Source organism: Apaloderma vittatum, unplaced genomic scaffold (genome assembly GCF_000703405.1).
Source record: "Apaloderma vittatum isolate BGI_N311 unplaced genomic scaffold, ASM70340v1 scaffold3573, whole genome shotgun sequence".
Lineage (NCBI taxonomy): Eukaryota > Metazoa > Chordata > Aves > Trogoniformes > Trogonidae > Apaloderma > Apaloderma vittatum.
Genome location: NW_009707418.1, coordinates 98,065 through 118,719, shown reverse-complemented (window position 1 = coordinate 118,719; position 20,655 = coordinate 98,065). Strand labels below are relative to the sequence as shown.

The 20,655-nt window shown below is 37.0% G+C and overlaps 1 protein-coding gene across 1 annotated transcript in view; it reads right to left on the bottom strand.

The window, feature by feature from the left end:
• Positions 1-20,655, bottom strand: part of LOC104271501 (metabotropic glutamate receptor 8) — a gene marked incomplete at its 5' end in the record, with an annotated part of 144,449 nt that overhangs the window by 30,987 nt on the left and 92,807 nt on the right. The window lies entirely within an intron of this gene.

Genomic DNA, 20,655 nt, shown 5'->3' with positions numbered 1-20,655 from the left:
CGTATCCTACTGGCCACACTATTTCTGATACAGGCCAGGATGCTGTTGGCCTTCTTGGCCACCTGGGCACACTGCTGGCTCATGTTCAGCCAATTGCCCACCAGCACCCCAAGATCCTTTTCTGCCAGGCAACTTTCCAGCACTCTTCCCCAAGCCTGTAACATTGCTCGGGGTTGTTGTGACACAAGTGCAAGACCTGGCACTCGGCCTCGTTAAATCTCATACAACTGGCACAAGGAAACTGAATTGTCCAGCTCCCTTATATTAAGCTCGATAAGATTGTGTATTCCTTTATTCATTGAACTTTAGCCACCAACCCTGTACATATATCCACCTGAGCAGTAAGCAGATATTTTTTATCTCATTTGCTTTCTTATTGAAATATACTGCAATCAGTTATTATAATTTTTTAATTATTCTTTTTACAGGGCTTGTCTTGTTAACTAGAATTTAAGTGGAAATGTTCTGCAAAGCCAATTTAAAAGTGCTTTAGTCATGAGATAATTCCCATCCCCTGAAACACAACTGTGTAAATGTGTAAAACAGGTAACTGCAAAGAGTTTTCACTGATTGGTCAACATGGCAATGCAATCTATTCCTACTCCATTGTATTGGTCATAAACTACACTACAAAATTAACCCTAGTCTGTTCAAAAACATTATGCCATTCAGTTAGTCATCGATGCACATGTTACATTCTCCTTGTGGGCTGACTACAGATTCTTCACGCAATGAGTGCTCAGGCCACCCTGGTGCAATGTCAGATTGCAGTCGGATGCTGCAAAGTAGATTTGTCCAAGTGAAGGAGGCCACCTGTCCCCATTTTCCTTCCAAAGCAGTAACGAAGCAGTCCATCCACAAGCCACACAGCAACTCCCCATCAGAACAGGCACCTTGTAGATTAGGAGCCTCCTCTAAAAAAAGAGGTACTTTTTAAACTGTTAGTGCCACAAGACCTATGTCAGATTACGAAATTTCGCCAACTACATAAAACATAAAAGCTTCCACTAGAATGAAAAGCCATACATAATACATTTGAAAGGTATTAGACACCATATTTTGCATTATCAGATGAAAGCCTCTTGGAGTAATCACAAATAATTGAGTGACACAAGCATTTGGCGTCTTCACTTATAAAGTATACTTTTACTATGCAAGCAGAAAATCACAGCATGTTTGCAGATCCACATTTTCTTAGCTGCAGAGAATACAAATTTCAGACTTTCCAGAATGAAGGCATGAAGAAATGAAGACATGATTTCAAATGAAGGAATGTTCTTTTTCATAACCACAGCTACCTAAAGACGGTGGTGGTGGTGAGGGTGGGGTGTGTGTTTGTTTTTATTATCTTTTTTTGTTGCCTGGAATAACTGTCCAGATCTCTTGCATAAAGCAGAGCTGAAAAAATAACATAGGAAACAAAATTCTAAAGCCTGAACATGATAAAAGGTTTTCAGGAGCTCAGAAATACTACAGTGCCATATAAAGGTAAAATTGTAGGAAGGAAAAACTGGTAAAATGCATCCAGTTCTATATATTTCTACTACAAATAAATTTATTTTTTAAAAGATACAATATAAAGTAAAAAATACTTTGTTTGCTAAATGTTTAAGAATGTAGATTAGACTAGAAGTGTGATAAATGTGGTCAAATATCTTGTTTTAGAATGTGGCCAAAGGAAGGTGTTTAAAAGGAAGGTATAAAAGTGATCTAGTCGCAGGAAAATGTACTCTCATTAAGTTCATATCTTCATAGTTAATCAGTAAAGACTGTATTAAACCATTAAGTTTATGCCCTTATCAAATTGTTTCAGGCATTAACAAATGCTACAATACACTGCTGCTATCTTTATAATCTAATTATTTTTGAATTTTGTTAGATTCTTAGCCTCAGACAGATTTGCATGCAGGCTTATTTGTGTATCTATAAAATTATTGCTTTGGGACCTAACTCCATAGTTCTGTGTGTTTACAAAACACCAGGGTGATGAGGACTGGCACTCAGACTTTAGCCTCTGACTCCTCTGCTTTCCAGTACTACGTACATTACAAAAGTAAAATCTTATCCTTGGGTAGACAAAAATACTTGCCATGATAGAAATGCTAAAGTTCACTACATCTAAGGACCCATTCTATATTTTTACATTCACGCACATCTGAACTTCTGATTATGAGGTTACATTTGAGAATGTAGGCATAAACACCTTGCAACTATCAGGCAGAGTTGTGGATCAACAAGTAGCTGCCTTGGCTTTCAGTCTATTTGAGGAGGACTCACTGAATTCGGCACGGAATCACCAATAAAAAAGACTAATGTCATATCTTTTAATGACACTAACAGATTCAAGGACAAGAATACTTCCAGTGGACATATCCTTTATCTCCTAAGAAAGGAGCTGTGCATTTTTTCTACATTGATCATCAGTTTTCGTTTACAATTAATTGTAGCTGAAGGCTGTGTTTCCCCTAAGGCTACTGTAGAATATTGTGTACAGCACTGCCATGAAGGAGGGGTGTAAAACAGTGAAGTTAAATAAAAAATATAGTTTTTCCTCTGGATTGGCAAATAAGTCATCATTTAAAAATTGGTGGGGATAGAACCAAATGTATTTACTTTGCTTTTGCTCATATAAAACACAAAGTCAATAAAGTACACCATTTTTAAATAGTGATTTTTATATTTATCACTGAATCATCTATTTTCTTTTCAGGTCCTTGAAAGAAAATGAAATTAAATCAAACAGAGCTATCAGAGACAAAACAGATGGTGGCATCCTTTTACCTCATAAATGTTAGATATTGTTGTTTTACCTTATGTCATGGGTTTGAGTTTGGGGAAGTTTTTTGGTAGTGATGAGAGAGCTGTGGGGGATGGGTCCTTGCGAAACTTCCAGAGCCTCAAGCGAGTGGCTGCATGGGTCTTTGTTGCTGACCCAGGCAGCTGGTTCAAACCACAACATCTTATAACCATTTTTGAGAATGGAGGGACATGGGTCATATTTCACTGAGCAATAGCTTCATAAACTTGTTAGAAGGCATCCTGAAATTATATTTTGCTATACCTTCAAATGAAACTTTTCTGTATAAATAAACAACTAAAGACTCACTGAAACTGGAATCCCAACTTTCTCTTCACAATCAGTCTCTTGCTAGTAGGTTCCTTCGCACAATTAGCTCCTTCACAGAGTACCACTCTCAGAGGCAGTGCTCAGGAGTAGTTCAGGGATAAAAACAATGATCATCCTCAAAGGAAGTACGGACAAAGCTTTGACAAATATGACTCTCTCCATTTTATACAGTTACTATCCCAGCAGGAGATTAATTCACAAATTCCACATGCTGTCATTGTAAAGGACCTATATTACAGAGTGAAATCTCTATTATAAAAAGTTATCTGGTATGCCCTCAAATGGTTTCAGCCACTTTGAATTGAGAAAAATGAACACACAAGTAAGTATTATGTCTCAGACTCACAGACGCGCCACATGGGACCCAGACAAGACATATTTTTAAGCGACCTCTTGTATAGATGTAGCCATTGTGGTATAGTCCTGCTTTGTTCAGTATCAAAGACATAGCCAATAAGTCTTTTATAACAGAGATCTTCCCTGATTTTTTTTATTTCTTTTTGTTGTTGTTGTTCATGATTTCTTTCTCATCTTTTACAAAGATTTTTTTTTCTCTACAAATATTTTACACTAATAATTGCACAATGCCTTATACAAAGTTCAGCTATTTAACCCAAGAGATCAACACTGTGCTGTGTAGAGGTAGCTCCTCTGATCAGCTTAGGAGTTATATGTTCTATCTTGTTTTGCAAGTAACCATACTTGAGTTCACTGGAACATAGCAACCTCCTACAGCATAGGATAATCTTTTCTCTTAGGAAAAAGGATCATCCAAAGCCAGAATAAGCTTACTAGGTGTTTCTGCCATCGGCATGTCATAAGAGATCATGCACATACTACACACCCCCTTCAGAATTTATAATATATGATCTCTCTGTGCAGCTAGTCAATCCTTTTCCCCTTCTGTTGTGTTCCTATTGCTTTTTTTCATATCCAGAATGTTAACTTTAACAGCACGTTAACTTTAACAGCACTCTTTGGAACAACTGAAAAGAAGAGGAAGCTACTTCAGGAGCTACAGAATCTACATATCCCAGAGTGCCAAAATTAAGATTACACAAAAACAAAAACCAGCACAGATAGAGATGGTTTTGGTTTTGTATCTCTGTCAGCTTGCATAGATTTTATTTTGAGGAAAATGGAAATTTGTTTACTATAAAAATTAACTGAAAGCATAAATAAGAAAATCAAACAAAGCATCTGATACAGCTTCTTCAAATAATCCAGTACAGCAGATGTGATTCTCTGCTTCATTTGAAATGTCCTGTGTGATATGAAGTACTGCATACCCAAAAGAAACTTCACACTTCCAACTAATGAATTGACTCTTTTTAGTTAAGTGCTGGCCTATTCCATTAGACTTCATGGTACCAAAACAATTACATCTTGCTGAATCTCCAGAAATGTACATTTGAATTTGGTCCTGAAGCGGTCAGGCAGCAGGTCTAAATCATCATTGTAGGTCTCTTCCAATTGAAATTATTCTATTCTATTCTATTCTATTCTATTCTATTCTTTCTGTTCTATCCAATTCTATTCTATTCTATTCTATTCTATTCTAGCTCTTAATGTAGAGCATTCCTGATGACCATGTAATGGCTGGTTGGATCACGGAATCAAATGTAGCTGTAATATTTGCTATGTAAGTCCCCTGCATGCCTCTGGGGTGCAAGTATATCTTCAAACACATGCCTTAAGCCACTCTTAAACTTAAGAAAGTAGTTTAATATAACTTAAATCCACACAAATCTTTAGTTAAACTGAAATTTGAAAGTAGACCCTCATGCTGGACTTATTGGAATACTGGACCCAGAGGTAAAGACCACTGACCTGGCACTCTTTCACATAGTGAAAAATAATCAGGATCTATGTAAGAAGCAGCAACATTTTCTGTACAGTGATTGTGAAAGTCTGTCCAAATGGTAAACTTTCAGGACAATGATTCCACCAAATGTCTTACTCAACCTTGATCAACATTCCAAGTGACCCAAATGTCATTTGCTGAGATTTAATTCAATATTCCCACAAATAATTTTCCATCTATTGACAGCTAGATTATCCTTATCTACATACTCAGAGCAGAATACAGAAATAAAAAGGTAAGCCAGTAACTAAAGCTTTCTTGCTGTTCACAGTCCTAGAAGACGTCTCATAACAATCTTTAGCTAATCCATCATTTCCACTACATAGGAAAAATATCCAGGAAGGTTGTTCAGTGATAACAGAAACTTACCGCCTCCATAAACTTTCCAGAACAGCTAGGGAATGTTTTGCTCTTTCTCAAAACTGCTCAGCCTAAAGAACAATTGAATATATGTAACATAGAAAAGGAATAATATCTTTTGTGCATATTGAGTCAAAAGATAAACAGAGCATTAAGGCACTGGACTTTGCATGAACTTCATATATCTTCTAGAGATGAAATTGACAGGATTAGGAAATCAAGTGCTACGTGCCTGGATTTACAACAGAATATTTTGGGCATATTCAAATTTTAGACTTCTAGCTTTTCTTAAGCTTCCCTCCAGCACACTTTCCAGGGCTGCTCCATAAACACAACCAATTGACTGGGAAAACATTGCCTCATCATTTATTCTGTATCTGTGATTTACCTACATCTCCTAGTAGATAGCTGTTTATTCATCTGAAATAAGCAGACATGATCTCTGAAACTGCAGACAAGGATTTTTAATAGACTTCAACAGGGAGTAACTTGTATAAGTGAAGAAACAGGACAAGATCCATCCTTGAAAATGACATGTGCTCCAATTTCCTTATTTTTTTTTTGGCAAATCTACGTATTTCAAACTTTTAGTAAGTAAGAAATGGGTTTTTTTTTTTAATTTTCTCTTTTTTTTTTAAGCACAGCGATTATTCACACATTTTAATTAGATTGTGAGCAAAATGCAGTCATCATCTGCATACGAAAACATGTAGACTTCAGCCTCTTAAGGAGAGAGCGTATGACTCTTCAAAATAATTGAAAGAGGCCTTGGTTAAGGAAAAAAACCAAAAAAGAAACGACAGAGAGATGAATTGTAAGCATACTGAAAAAGTGATTTCAATCATCATTCAGTGAGGCATAGTGTGGGGCCTCTGTGAAATATTCTTCACCCAAGTGGATAGCTTTGTAGGAAGAAGAGAGCGCTGTTCACCAGAGCTGAAAATCTGGAATAAAAAGGAAAAAAAACTCAAAGAAAAAAAATAAGCACATGGGTGCTCTGAAACACATCACTGCTGGCTAACCTGATGGGTTAGATCTAAGTCACTTGCTTATACTCTGTCATTTTAAACAGCATAGTAGTGCTAAGTGCAGTGAAAATAAGTCTTGACATTGACTCTGAGGCATTGCAGGAGTTGGAGAGGTTCCCATGGCTTCATTTTGCAGCCATAGGGGCATAGTCTTCTGTCAATGTGTTTGCACAACTTTAACATTAAGAGGTATGTGAATGTTCATCTACGGACAAATAGGCCTAAGGAGCTTGTGTTAGATGACACAATTAAAATCAGGCTTAATCTTTCTCATTCTGTAGATAAAAAGTCCAGGATAATTTTACAAAAACCTTTATTTCAATGTATAGGAGACAGAAATTATTAATTAGGCTTATAGTCAAATGATGTTCTGCAAGGTACTAATACATACTGTAAGATGAAACTGACAGTAATTAAAAATGTCTTTGCTGAAATAACAGGAAAATTATCCAGAGTAGATCTTCAGCTTACTGTCAGTATTTTGAAACACAAAGAAATTTTTCCAGCAGACAGGTGTAGAAACCATATTAACTTATGTCATACAGAAGAGGCCTGTTCTACCGCAGTTTTGTCATTTCTTTGTGTATTCTAGTGACCTTGAGAGAAAATGGATATAGTCAAGTATTACAATGCCTGGCTGCGATATTAAAATGCCTAGCTCTGAACCACCTTCTCAAAACAAGTGCAGCTGGAGCAATGCCAGCAGATAGTGTTTCCCTCTAGCCCACAGTCCAGCATGAAGCCTGCCCAAGTACAACATAGAGTTACACGGGTAGAAAGGAAAAGCTAGTGACCTTGAGAGAAAATGGATATAGTCAAGTATTACAATGCCTGGCTGCGATATTAAAATGCCTAGCTCTGAACCACCTTCTCAAAACAAGTGCAGCTGGAGCAATGCCAGCAGATAGTGTTTCCCTCTAGCCCACAGTCCAGCATGAAGCCTGCCCAACAACATAGAGTTACACGGGTATGAAGGAAAAGGTCAAAAAAGGAAAAAGTCGATGAGATCTCCTTGTTCCGTCTCTGTCTAGGAGAGAGGAGGAAGTGCACCACATTATTTTTTTATTCCTTACATCTATGCCTCCTTCTTGCTCACAAACTTCTACTGTAGCAGTAAAGCAATGTATGACACTGTTTTAAGGACATACTATATTTAGCATTTTTCCTGATTTGGATGTTTACAAAACAAGACCTGCCTGCAGTGTATTTTTATATCATTCTCCTGATGTGCAAGAGAATTCAAACACACGTAGGGCTGCTTATTAAAACTAAACAAAAGTACAGGATGGTCAGCTCAAGATAAAGTCATGTCATATATGACATATTTTGGATAAGCAATGAAAAATACAGTGCTAAATTCTCAAATTATATTCTGGTTTAACACAGATGTACAAAATTTTAATCTATACAGGTCCCTTTAGAGAAGCTTCTAGCAGTGCAAAATAAAAGTGATGCATAAAAAGGAAGGATTAAAGGAAGAGTTAACAACAGTTGGGGCAGTTTCTTGATATCATTGGCAGAACTCCCACTCACTTTGACTGGATTATGGCTATATCTGAACCTTTCAGAAACAGAGCACTAATCAAAGGAACTAAAACCTGGATAGATTTGAGAATGCTGGATGTAGTCAGATGGAAAGAAAGTGTTTGCATGCTAAATTTAAGAGTGAAAGTAAGAAACTCCAGTAACAAAAAGCCAACAACAATGTCAGTGAGGGAGAAAGAGACACAGGGATAAGTGCAGGGTCTAAGTACTACGTTACACAGAAAAGAACAGGGATTTTGGATATCATGGAAGAAAAGTGGCACTGTTTATTTTGGAAAAATTAAAAAGCAAGCAAATAGGGAAATGAGATGAGGATATAAACATTACAAAAAAAAATTGAGAAGGAGAAAGCTTATGTTTGCTGGTGGTTGGAAAAAAATTACAAGCCTCATTGACTGGTGTGGAGGGAATAGCAGACAAGTTTCCAACTTGGAAATCTGGAAGCCTTAATGGAGACAGTGATCTTTGTAGTTCAGTTTTATGCAGTGTGATGGCTCAAAGGGATAGACGGTGATGAGTTCTGAAGGAAACTGCTTCAGACTGTTCCACAATCTACATTGTATGTGTAGGACTTCTCCTTCTAAAGCATCATTTCAGTAGATCAGCTCTTAAGGAAAACATATGGTGCAAACAATTCCCTTACAGAGACTGTTTGAAAAGCAGTTTTGGGGTTTGGGACCAATTTCTGCATCATGCCACATTGGTTTGCCTGTGTCTTTTTGATGACTAGATTAGGAAATAGATGCTTTGCCTGCTGTGAGCTTTCCTGTTATACCTCACTCAGGTATAAGTGCTAGCTTGTGAGAACACCCTTGCAAATTGTCATGTATTTCACAGCTTCAGAGCCCAAAATCTTTTTCTGTATTTGCTATTGAACTTGATCTTTTAAGTAGTCTCCCGCTTCTCTTCTAATTTCCTTCTGACCTTGTTGTTTTCTAATTGTGAAATGTTGTGCAGTACCTGTTTGAAAGGCATTCACAATACCTGTGAATATCTGTTGCTATTCCATTTGAACTGAGTGGAGCCTCAGAAAAGTCAATCAAGTCCCGTGCCTTACTTCCCTTCATTTTTCAGCTATTCTTTTTGTATTGCAGTAGTGAGGGGGATGTTTTCTGTAAAAACCAAATTTATGCTGCTACTGTGTCATCAGATCTATCAATGAGCCCCATAACATCACTTTAATCACATCTATACATTTCACAATATCAAATAACCTTGATAATCAACATGATAACAAATTTCTGACCATCCTACTAGGGTCATGTTTCTGGTAAACTGACTGACTGTGAAATCAGTTTGGAAAATACCATTTTAGGAAGAGAAAAAATCAAACTGTATGTACATACTGAAAATGCATGTCTAACCTATTTTAGCCAGATTACTAGAAAAAACAGATAATTTTTTGCTACTGTTAACTTCTGACCTTCTTGGCTTAGCTCATACAGATTTCTCTATTGTCATTGTATCCCTTGTTAAAAGCTTCTCTGTAAACTGAAAGAAAAACAGGCTTTCAAAAAATAGATACAAAATCATAGAATACTAAGATATACGTCAGTATATGACCAATTAAAGTAATTGTTTTGTAGAATATGGTCATATATGTATTAAAATTACTGCTTCTGCTCAGCCTTTTAAACTAATTATTCTGGTTTCATGCAAGAAAACTTAGAGTTATATAAAATGCAATATTTGTACACATGCATGCATATGCAGTGTTAACAATCTAATTAAAAGTTTATTTCTGTAATACATTTTGTTTCGCTTTTTAAGATTAAGCACAAAGCTCACTAGTCTGTGTGAAATCAGATTTCCATCATTTTCTGTTCTGTCAAAATAAGAATGAAATATGAATTTAACATTCACTGTTTGCTATATGAAATGTTAGACTTTGATTGTGTTTATAATTTCTGTTACAAATTTCACTGGGCTTATATGTAATTAAATTTTTGGTCTGGGCCTTGTATTTTTATTGGATTTCCAACTTACAGGCATGTTCTCAACTGCACAAACTATGACAATTTTCAAACAACAAAATGGTCACAAGGGACTGAAACACGCATCAACTTACTGTGCTTTACATAACTAACACTCTAGTTGAGTTACTATAATTGTCCTTGAAAATATTATTAGTTTAAAAGAAATAAAGGATAATACGGCTTTGATTAGGTGCTGACATGAGCCAACTTCCAGATGTGGTATGCGATGAGCTTGTATATGCATTGTTATTAAGGCTCAGCCTATGCATGGCAATTTACCAGGACACAGCATTTAATCATATTTGTAAGATCAAAATCTTGATAGTGTTATGAAACTTATGCAAAATAGGAATTATTGTAGTAGGAGATAAGAAAGACAAGAAGCTGAATAACTACTCAGAGCTAAGCTAAATGCCTTTTTTCTGTCTTTCATATACATTTATTTGCTTTCAGTAAGGTATGTGCCATTAAATCTATAACAAAGGCTATTTTTGTACTTCTTCCAACTTGGCAGGATCTAGCAAGTACAAGAAATCTCACAAGACCAGCCTAGAAAGAGTTCCAACCCAATTTCTAAACAGTGGTCTATTTAAAGATCTGTTTTTCTTAAATAAAGGTGTAAAAGATGGTTGCGATTAACTTTCTATTACCCATAGATAAAGTTTTTCCCAATGTGTGGGTTTATCATATTATTGTTTACTGAAAGAAAATAATAATCCCTTTTCCTATATATTTACAAACACATTCAATTTGTTTTCTCAGTAAGTGATAAATTAGTCTAAATATATTTTCTATACAGTTTGTGTTATCACAAATAACTTTATCCAAATTATACTAGCCCTTCCAATGCTCCAGAAACCTAAGAATTTATAAAGTGCAAGACAATTCATTGTCCTGAAGGAATATGTCCCCCTCAGTCATCAGAGTGGCACCGGAGCTACCTGCTGAAAGATTCAATGTTCAGTTACACATCAGCCTACTCTGATCTCAGTCAGAGAAACGTAAATGAGTCTGTAGGCACATGAACTTCTGTGAGTATGAGCTTTTTTTAAAATGTCTGAGTCCAAAAAATTGCTACATATGCTCTCATTTTGAATGCAGAATAATGGACTGCATTGAATATAAAACAAGGTGGAGCAGCTGCATGTTTCAGTCCATAGCGGTGCTTTATAAGGTCCCATGATACAACTTTTATGTGCTTCCCTTGAATCCTCAAATCCATTGCTGTCACATACAGAGAGAGGCTTGCAATTGGTCAGAAGAAAAATGTTTGCTTTTAGTGAACTGTTAAACTGTCTGTGGCCCTCTTCAGACACAGTGTGGCTAGGCACCAGTTGTCAGGGATTGATCATCAGGGCATGAAGCAGTTGAGAGAAAAGAAAACCCAAGGAACTACAGACCAGTCAGCCTTACCTCTGTGCCAGGTAAAATCACAGAACAGATCCTCCTGGTATCTGTACTAATGCATGTCGAAAATAACAAGGCTTCACTAAGGGCAAGTTGTGCCTGACTAATTCGGTGGCATTCTACTACAGCGCTACAGCTCTGGTTGATATGGGAAGAGCAACTGATGTTATCTACCTGGACTTGTGCAAGGCATTTGACACTGTCTCATGTGACATCCTTGTCTCTAAGATAGAAAGACATGGACTTGATGGATGGACTGCTCAGTGGATAAGAAACTGGCTAAAAGGTTGCACTCAAAGAGTGATGGTCAGTGGCTTGACATCTGTGTGGTGACCAGTGACAAGCAGTGCTCCTCAGGGGTCTGTTCTGGGTCCAGTGATGTTCAATATCTTTGTCAACAACATGGACAATGGCATCGAGTGCACCCTCAGTAAGTCTGCCGATGACACCAAGCTGTGTGGTGCCATGGACTCACCTGAGGGAAGAGATGCCATCCAGAGGGACCTTGACAGACTTGAGAAATGGGCCAGGGCAAACAGCATGAGGCTAAAGAAGTCAAAGTGCAAGGTCCTGCATCTGAGTCGGGCCAATCCTAGGCACAAATATAAACTGGGCACAGAGTGGGCTGAGAGTAGCCCTGAAGAGAAAGACTTGGGGATGTTGATAGATGAGAACTTCAACATGAGCCAGCAGTGCGCTCATGCAGCCCAGAAGGCCAGCCGCTTCCTGGGATGCATTATGAGGAGTGTGATCAGCAGATCAAGAGAGATGATTGCTCTTGTGAGATCCCACCTCGAATACTGCATCCAGTCCTGGTGTCGCCACCATAAGAGGGACATAGATCTGTTGGAACGAGTCCGGAGGAGGACCACAAATATGATCCAAAGACTGAAGCACCTCTGCTATGAGGATAGGCTGAGGGAGCTGGGATTGTTCAGCCTGGAGAAGAGAAGACTGGGGGGCCCTTATAACTGCCTTCCGATATCTGAAGGGAACCTATAGGAAGGCTGGAGAAGGACTTTTTACAAGAGTGGATTTAAACTCAAGGAGAACAGGTTTAGATTGGAATTTAGGACGAAATTCTTCTGTATGAGGGTGGCAAGACTCTGGAATAAATTGTCCAGAAAAGTTGTGGATGCCTCCTCCCTTGAAAGGCAGGTTGGTTGAGGCCTTGAGCAATCTAGTCTGGTTTAGAGGTATCCCTGCCCATGGCAGGGAGGATGGATTAGATATTTCTAAGATCCCTTCCAACCTAAGCCATTTTATGATTCTATGATTAACTGTGAGATGGATTCTACACTTTTTCTTAATATGTAAAACCTTGATGCCCTGAAAAGCCAAAATCAGGACTCAGTAGTCTTGGTGACTATTAAGCAGGTATTCTTTATGGCAGCGCTGGACGCAAGGTAGAGTCAGTTGCATAGGTTACACATACATATTCATGATATTTCTGAGAAAAGATTAACATATTCATTGTTTTGTGAGAACTCATTATCATAGGTTAGCACCCACCCCCACATGCGCATTACAGTTTCTTGATGGGCTTCAGAGATATCTGGCAGTCGTTTACTTCATCCTTCTCTTCATAACCATGTTGTTTTGGTGAACGATAGCCTGCACTCCCTTGTTCTTGGTGACAAGTCAGACCTGCAGTCTTGAGGCACCCTGTGCCTGTTTATTTCATAGGAGCCTAGCATTCCATTCTCGGAGGTAAATCCTACTCAAAGCATTATAATATGCGTACGGACCCATCTCACAATGCAATCATTACACAGTTCATTGCTGCTGCTTGTTAAAATGTTTTTAGGTAGTAAACTTCCATTAGGCCCTTGCTTCAGCCTTGGATGCTGTCCTTTGCGTAATAGAGGACCCCATCTCACAGTTACACTTGTGGATGAAATACAACTGTGAAAATTTATAGCATCTTAATACTAATAAGCAATGTCTCAAGGCACAAAGATCATCTAATACAAAGTGGAAAAACTCTTTCACTGAACTTCCTGAGGACAACCAGTTGTCTGACACTGAACAAATCAGAGCCAAAAGATCACATTTTTGTGACGTGAATCTTATTTCTAGAAATACAGTAGATAATGCATAACATTGTTCCCAAATAATTTCTGTGAAACAGTTCTGGTCTTTCACAAGCTGCCCTCCATGATTATTGATTATTCTTTTCTAAATTAAATAAAGATGGCAGAGTTATTTAGCTATCTGTGTTTTACAAAGTTGTTTCTGCTTCTCAGTTAGAATTATTTACTTATCACAGAAGTCATCAAGTAGCCATAAAAGTATATTTAAAATTCTCTATCATGCATTTCTTCATATACCTGTTATCAGCTCTCTGACATTTCCCAGGATTGGGTAGGAAGCAGACCACAGGCAAACAATTTTTCTGTCAGCTCTTTCCTGTCTTTGGGAAAGCAGCTATCATTCATCATGGGGCCAGAAGCAAACATGTCAGACAAGAAAATGCTAGTGTTTCCCATTATGTGTCAGGTACACATCTCTTCAATGTACAGAACTAGGTACGCCAGATCAATGCTCATACTGGAACAGACATGCAGCTATGCAGAAAAGGACAGGGTACACAACCTTCAGGTGCACACATGAGGGTCTCCCTGAACTGAAAAAAAATTGCTTTATATTTTATTAAATAATCCACTTCTGCTGTTTATTTCTCTCTTCTTGATGCTTCCTAAGAAGCTTATAATTAAAATTAGTATTCAGTGTTCGTACTTAAAATGCTAGCAGCTTAATTAATATAAAAGTAAACAGAGAAATGAAATTACAGCCTAAAGGCTGTAGGCATATCTTAAAACAATCAAGCTGAGTCTTTAAAATAACACATGCACTAACTTTGCACAAAGTCCTTCATTCAGCAAGAAGAACACATGGTGAAACTTGAGCACACACTAGGCTGAATATCAAAAAAATCAAAACAGGGGTTAGAATTTTAAAAAGTACTGCATTCAGCCATCCACAAGATTTTGCTGAGTGGGTGCCACAGTCTGAAAGAAATCTTTCACACACCTTTCATGCACTTTAAGCAGGCAGGTCACACCCACATGTCATGAGCAGGCAGAAGCAGAGAGATCCTTTCAGTGCAAGGGGGTTTCAGCAAACTTTTGCAGATACATTTCACCTTGAAACAACTTGGGAACCCTGCCTCTTATTTCCTCTAATCATTCACTTCTGGAGCAAAGCAGCTAAACAAAGGAGCAGATGAATACCCCACAAAGAATGCTACAGTTGCTTGGAAGTTGCAAAATTCAGTATCAGTACTGCTCTGCTTCCAAAATTCATTTTAAAGTCAAGAAGATAGTAAAGGTCAAAACTGAAAAAAACCTTTCTGAATGCCCACAATATTTAAAATGACCGAACCCATCATTTCTGTCTTATTTGTTAGCTAATAAACATTTTCTTCATATTTTTCACTTATGATTCTAGTGGGAACATGGAAGCCTTTCCTAAGAAATCACTTTTAGAATGGATTCCCAAAAAGCGACTTCTGAAAGAAACGAGGGTCTCTATGTTTAACTGGTTTGTCATTAGGGCTACCTTTTGCAGTTTATGCAGCTGCACTGGAGAAGAGCGATCACTCTTTTGACCCTTGCACTAGCTCATGGAAGGCTGGGGAGAGAAAAAACAGATTTGCGAGGCTGCTGCAACCACTAGTTGTTCATCTGATGGGTGGACCCAGCAATGTCCACTGGACTGAAGATCTTCACCAGTTGGAAAGAAACATGTTGTCTCAGGGATAAGTAAGGAGCGAGGAACTTCCCTCACAGAGCGAAAAGTAGCAGAGGAGGATTGGGTGATAAATTGCAATTCAGTCTTACTCTCGGTCACACCTTTTCTCCAACTTTGCTTCTAAAGCCTAATGTCTGCTAAGGATTAGGTCACAAATCTTATGAAATTATCAAATTTCTACTAAGGATTAGGTCACAAATCCTATGAAATTATCAAATTTAGAAATAATTTAGCTTATTAAATATTTATGTTTGAAAACATATGAAATAAGAAAACATTATGAAAAGTAGTTCCTTTCTTAACATAAAATTTCCAGTGAGACGAAGGGATATTTCTGTCAGGCAATCTGATGAATTGTATCTAATTTTCTAATTGTATCTAATTTGGCAATACACGCCAAAATTCAAGCACTGATAATTTTGTCATAATCCTGCAGGTTCTCCCATATTCTAAACATTCTGAAAAAAAGCAGCAACAGTGCAGAAATTGAGTTGTGAATGATGATGAACTGCTGAATGTGGAAAGTATCACTTCAGCAGTCTTCTAACTTCGGATCATGTAATAATGAAGATTAGAAACTCTTCTAAAAAACCCTCGGATTAATCCTCATGCTATGCACAGTGTTGGCACTCAAGATTCTTGTTTAATCAAGCCAAACATTATTCGTTTAATAGAAGAAATACCAACATGGTAGATTGTCTTTCTGGGCTTTTTCATGTGATATGCAGTGCATGGACTACCTGCAGAGCTAGATCTTAATATGGTCAGGATTAGAAAAGAATGTTTTAGGATGAAGAAAAAGCTCAGTGCAGTCTGCTTCATTAACACAGTCTGAGGCATCATTAAGATGTTTTGTTTTCTTACAGTTACAGGAATAAATTTAGCCAAGAACTCACAACATAAACAAACAAAGGGAATTGTATAATTTTTGTAGAAATGTAGGGGAAGTAAGAGGTCTCTACCTGAATTGTCTCTAGTAGTTTTTTTTTTAAGCTAAAGAATAGTTTACAGGGCTGATGGAACCACCACTCTCTCCCACAGAGAACTGGATATCTTCCTCTTGACAACTACAGCAGTAGTTTACAAGTCAAATTAATACTGGAATACTCTTGGAATTGTTTCTAGCTGCCTTAAATGTTGCTAACAAACAGATGGATATAAGCATAAGATCCACATAATCAGTAAATCTGGAACGAAAACATCTGGAATAGTAAGGATAATAATTTATGGGACAATCTCTACCATGTATTACAACTTGTTCTGCCTCTATTGCAGTTACGAAAAGAGAGATTAGGCTACTTAGAATAAATGGAAATACATTAAAATTTATCTGCCTAATTAGATTACTCCTTGCAATTGCTTCAGGTGGGAGAAGGAAGAAATCATTCAGTATTCTCTATGGTCCTCTTTTCTTAGCAGAACGTGCAATCTCTTTTCTTTCATGTTAGGGAAACACAGATTCATCTTCTTGTTCAAAACAGAGTATTTCCAGGTTAATACAATAAATGGTGTCGTTATTAGCTGTGAATGAACATGATTCATCCACCTGTCAAAACTGGTAAAAGGAAGGAAATTTAAAAAGTGCAGTTTATCAAATAGGGATGCACTTTAGACAGCCATCTATCCTCAGCTGGTTTTTGTGCAGTCTGTCGCTGTAACATAATTTTACCTAGAGGTTCATCAAACATCTGTTCTAATCACTCAGCTAAATTCAATCTTTTTTTCTGTGGCATTCCAGTCACCATGACATTTTAGACATCTCTATTCCCGATGATCACAGTACTTCTAGTGTTTTGCACACATGCATGATATAGATGAAAGCTATGTTCACAGAATGATTTCTCACAGAATTTCACTCTTTTACCTCTAAAGGACCCCATTGACATTTAGGCAAGTGTTAGAAAGTTGGTATTTTATATGTTATGGATACACTTTTCATTGAGTTCAATGATGCACTGGAATAATTTAACTATTTGTAATGTGTTCCATTCATAAAGCAGTAGCTGGCAAATCAGTTCTGATCATGTGTTCAGCTCTACGACCTCCAACATAAAAAGGACATGGACCTGTTGGAGTTAGCTCAGAGAAGAACTGCAAACATAATCAGGCGGTTGGGGCACCTCCCCTCTGACGACAGACTGAGAGAGTTGGGGTTCTTCAGCCTGAAGAAGAGAAGGTTCCTTACAGAGGCCTTCTGGTACTTAAAGGGAGCCTATAAGTAGGACTTTTTGTCAGGGAGTCTAGTGACACAACGAGGGGTAACCTCGTCTAGTGAGAAGTGCCCCTGCCCATGGCAAAGGGGTTGGAATTAGGCAATCTTTAAGGTCCCTTCCAATCCAAACTATTTTATGATTCCAGGATTCTATGGTTCTAGAAGATTATGAAAGGACAAAATTATGAATTAGATCCCCCAGAAGATAATCACACAAAGCTCTTATTCTCTGCAGAACATCTGCAGTCTAAAAATGGTATGTTTAATAACACAGGGGCTTTATATTCTGTTGCTTGACATTAAGGACAAATAATAAACATCAAGTTCTATAAAAGACATCATGGTTTGTTTATGCAAGCTTATTTTAGATTGGTATCTTAATCTTCTGTTAGTTGGACACATATATACATATATATATAAAATTTTAAATTTCTTGAATATTTTGTAGTAGTTTTCTCAATTTTGTATTAGTTTTAAACTTGCACATAAACTGGGATAGTATATATGAGTAGAAACAGTATCTGTTAAAAAGGTCTATTAAAAATGTTACAAATGCCAAGACTATAAATCAACATATTACCACTGAGTCTTGTCAAGTTACCCTAACTTTTAACATATTTTTCTCTTATGGATGTGTCACACCATGTATATTCAAGCATTTAGCTCAGCTGTATTAGCCAACCACAGACTGAAGGTTCCTCAATATGCACAGTGGAGAGAGAGGAGTTTCCCATCCTTTCCTTCACATCAAGAATATATGAGCAAGATTCACAGGCTGTCTGCAAAAAAGTACTTATGCTTATTCACATGCCCTTCATCATGCATTTTTGATGGACACCAAAACTCAGTTTATGGACTTCTGCCGCTGTATAGGCTTGTACTCCGCCAGGTTCTATCCAGAATCTCTTTTCAAATTTATCCTTTTTGGGAATTAATCCCAAAGCCATGATGATCTGTGAATTTTATATCTAGACACTTATTTTTAGCATTAATGGTCCTCCTTTTTTGTTTATCAGTGGAAGTAATTTGGCAATAAAGTAAAAAAAAAAACCCTTCTCAATACACATTCTACGTATATGTGCTCATGGAATACTTAATTAAGTAAATATTACCTCTATTTCAAAAAAAACCCCCACATAATGACTTCTGCTACTGTTGTATGCACTACCAATGTTTAGGGAAACAGAAGTTCCTCAGAATGTTTTGGAGAAGTGTTAACTACTCTTTATTCAAACAGAAGTGCATCTAAGGCCAGTAGTTCGATGAATTGCTAGCTGAAAGCATACCTAGCTTGTAATGGCTATGTTAAATTTTATTACTCTCAACATTTCTAAAAAGCAGCCATTGCTTTTAAACAGAACTTTAAGGTCCCTGGCTTATTTTTCTGTTCTCTCTGAACAAACTCAAGCCATAAAAAAAGAAATAAAAATTCAGGTTTCTAAGATCAACTGCAAAGTGACTAATAACCTAACAAATGTCTAAGTTTGTTTTCTCTTTAACCTGTTTCATTTCTTTCATCCTCAATAAAGATGATAATACTGATTTTCAAAAAAGATATTCTATAATGTATCAGGTTGTTTTTAAAATGCTTCTTTTGGTCCTAGGCATTAACTGACAAGCCCGCAAACATGTGTTGCCAGGTCTAGGCAGGAGGTGGCGTCCCTGACCAAAACAGGGAGGTTGGACTAGATGATCTCTAAGGTCCCTTCCAGCCTAGGCCATTCTATGATTCTATGATTCTATGATATCACATTTTTTTCCTATTCAGATAAGCAATTTAATTGTACAAATGTGCAAACTATTATGTCCATAAAAGTCTGTGTGGAGACATGTTTTTATTTGCAGCAAAAAGTAGAAGCCCCATGAAAAGCATTTGAATTACAGAGTACTATGTCAGTATATTAGTTCAGAGTTTTTTCCCTCCTGAAAGTTATCTGAAGAATAACAAATCATTTAGGAAAAAAAAGGCAACTAATAAGTGAAATTTAGTGTTAGAACTTGTGCGATTTAGTATAGTTTAGTATTGTTTAGTATAGTGTTGAGTACTGGGTTTCATAAAAGAAATGCCAAAGAGATGTTCATTAATCTTGTGAAAACTAAGTCATCCTTTAGTACAAGCTAATGTGAACCAGTGGTGTAAATTAAAACTCAATGCAGAGTTGCCAGACAAGTAATATTTTCTGTGTTTGAATGCCCAGAAATGCATCTCTTTTATTATAGATACTTGCCATAAAACTTACTGGCTCAATCTGTTAAAACAAAAAGTACCACACATTTATACAATCCAGTATTTTTCTGCCTTAAGCTTATATATACAAGAAAGTAAGAATTTAAATACAGTTCACCGAGGCATGTTTTCCTATATCAAACAAGATTTTTTATCTTTACTTACTGTATCTATGGCATGCTATTACCTTGGTTCTCATTTGCCCTGACTTAATCCAAAAGGCTATGGAAATCTAGCCTGATTCTATTCAGCAAGCCTGTTACCACATTTTTTAGTGAGAAACCTGTTCTACCACACTCCCTCATACAATTCTTCTGCTTGAAGTTGTTTTATCAAGCTATACAGACCTCTTCTTCAGGCAAGAGTGCCCCCTAAACTGGAAACATGTCAAAACTTTACACAATCTTAAGTGGACACACGTTGATTTTTCCAATTAAATTAAAATGTATATTTTAAAAACATTATAAAAAACACCTTCTAGAAGAAAAGGGGAGTTTATGTAAAAGGCTAATAGCTTTAATTTCTTAAGATTTTCCAGATCTCTCAGAATTGCAGTTTCGAATATTGGTGCTGGTATTTTTCCTATGTAGCGCCATTTTCACCAATATCAGCTGCAAAAAACCTCACACAGTTGGCACTTGCCTCTGCCTTCCCATTGGAACTCAGAGAAGGAGAGTGTTTTGTACTGCTCACCATGACAGATATTAGGAAAGATCCATGTTAATAGAGCAAGGAAAAACAAATATCCAAGTATGCAGCATTTATTTCTCATTAGAATATCAGGAAAATGTTTTCTTTCTGCTTTAAGATAATAATTAGTGAATTTCACTTGATATGATTTCACAGAGGCTTCATTTACTCCTCCTGATCCTTTGTTGTTGTTGGATTTTTTTGTTGCAGATGTTTGGATATTTTTTATAGTTGTATGTGTCAACTAGAGAGAAAAGTAATTTTTTTCATTCTGTCTAAGCATTCTTCTTCATTATTTTTGACAAATATAAGTTGATCTTCCTAGACTTTTGAAATGCGACCATTTCTATTAGATCTGTGGAAGATAACAAGGATTTATAGTGCTTTACATAACAGGCTAGAGCATCACTGAAGTGTAATAATAAATGTTAGAAGAAACAGTCATTTAAGGATATATTGAGAAAAT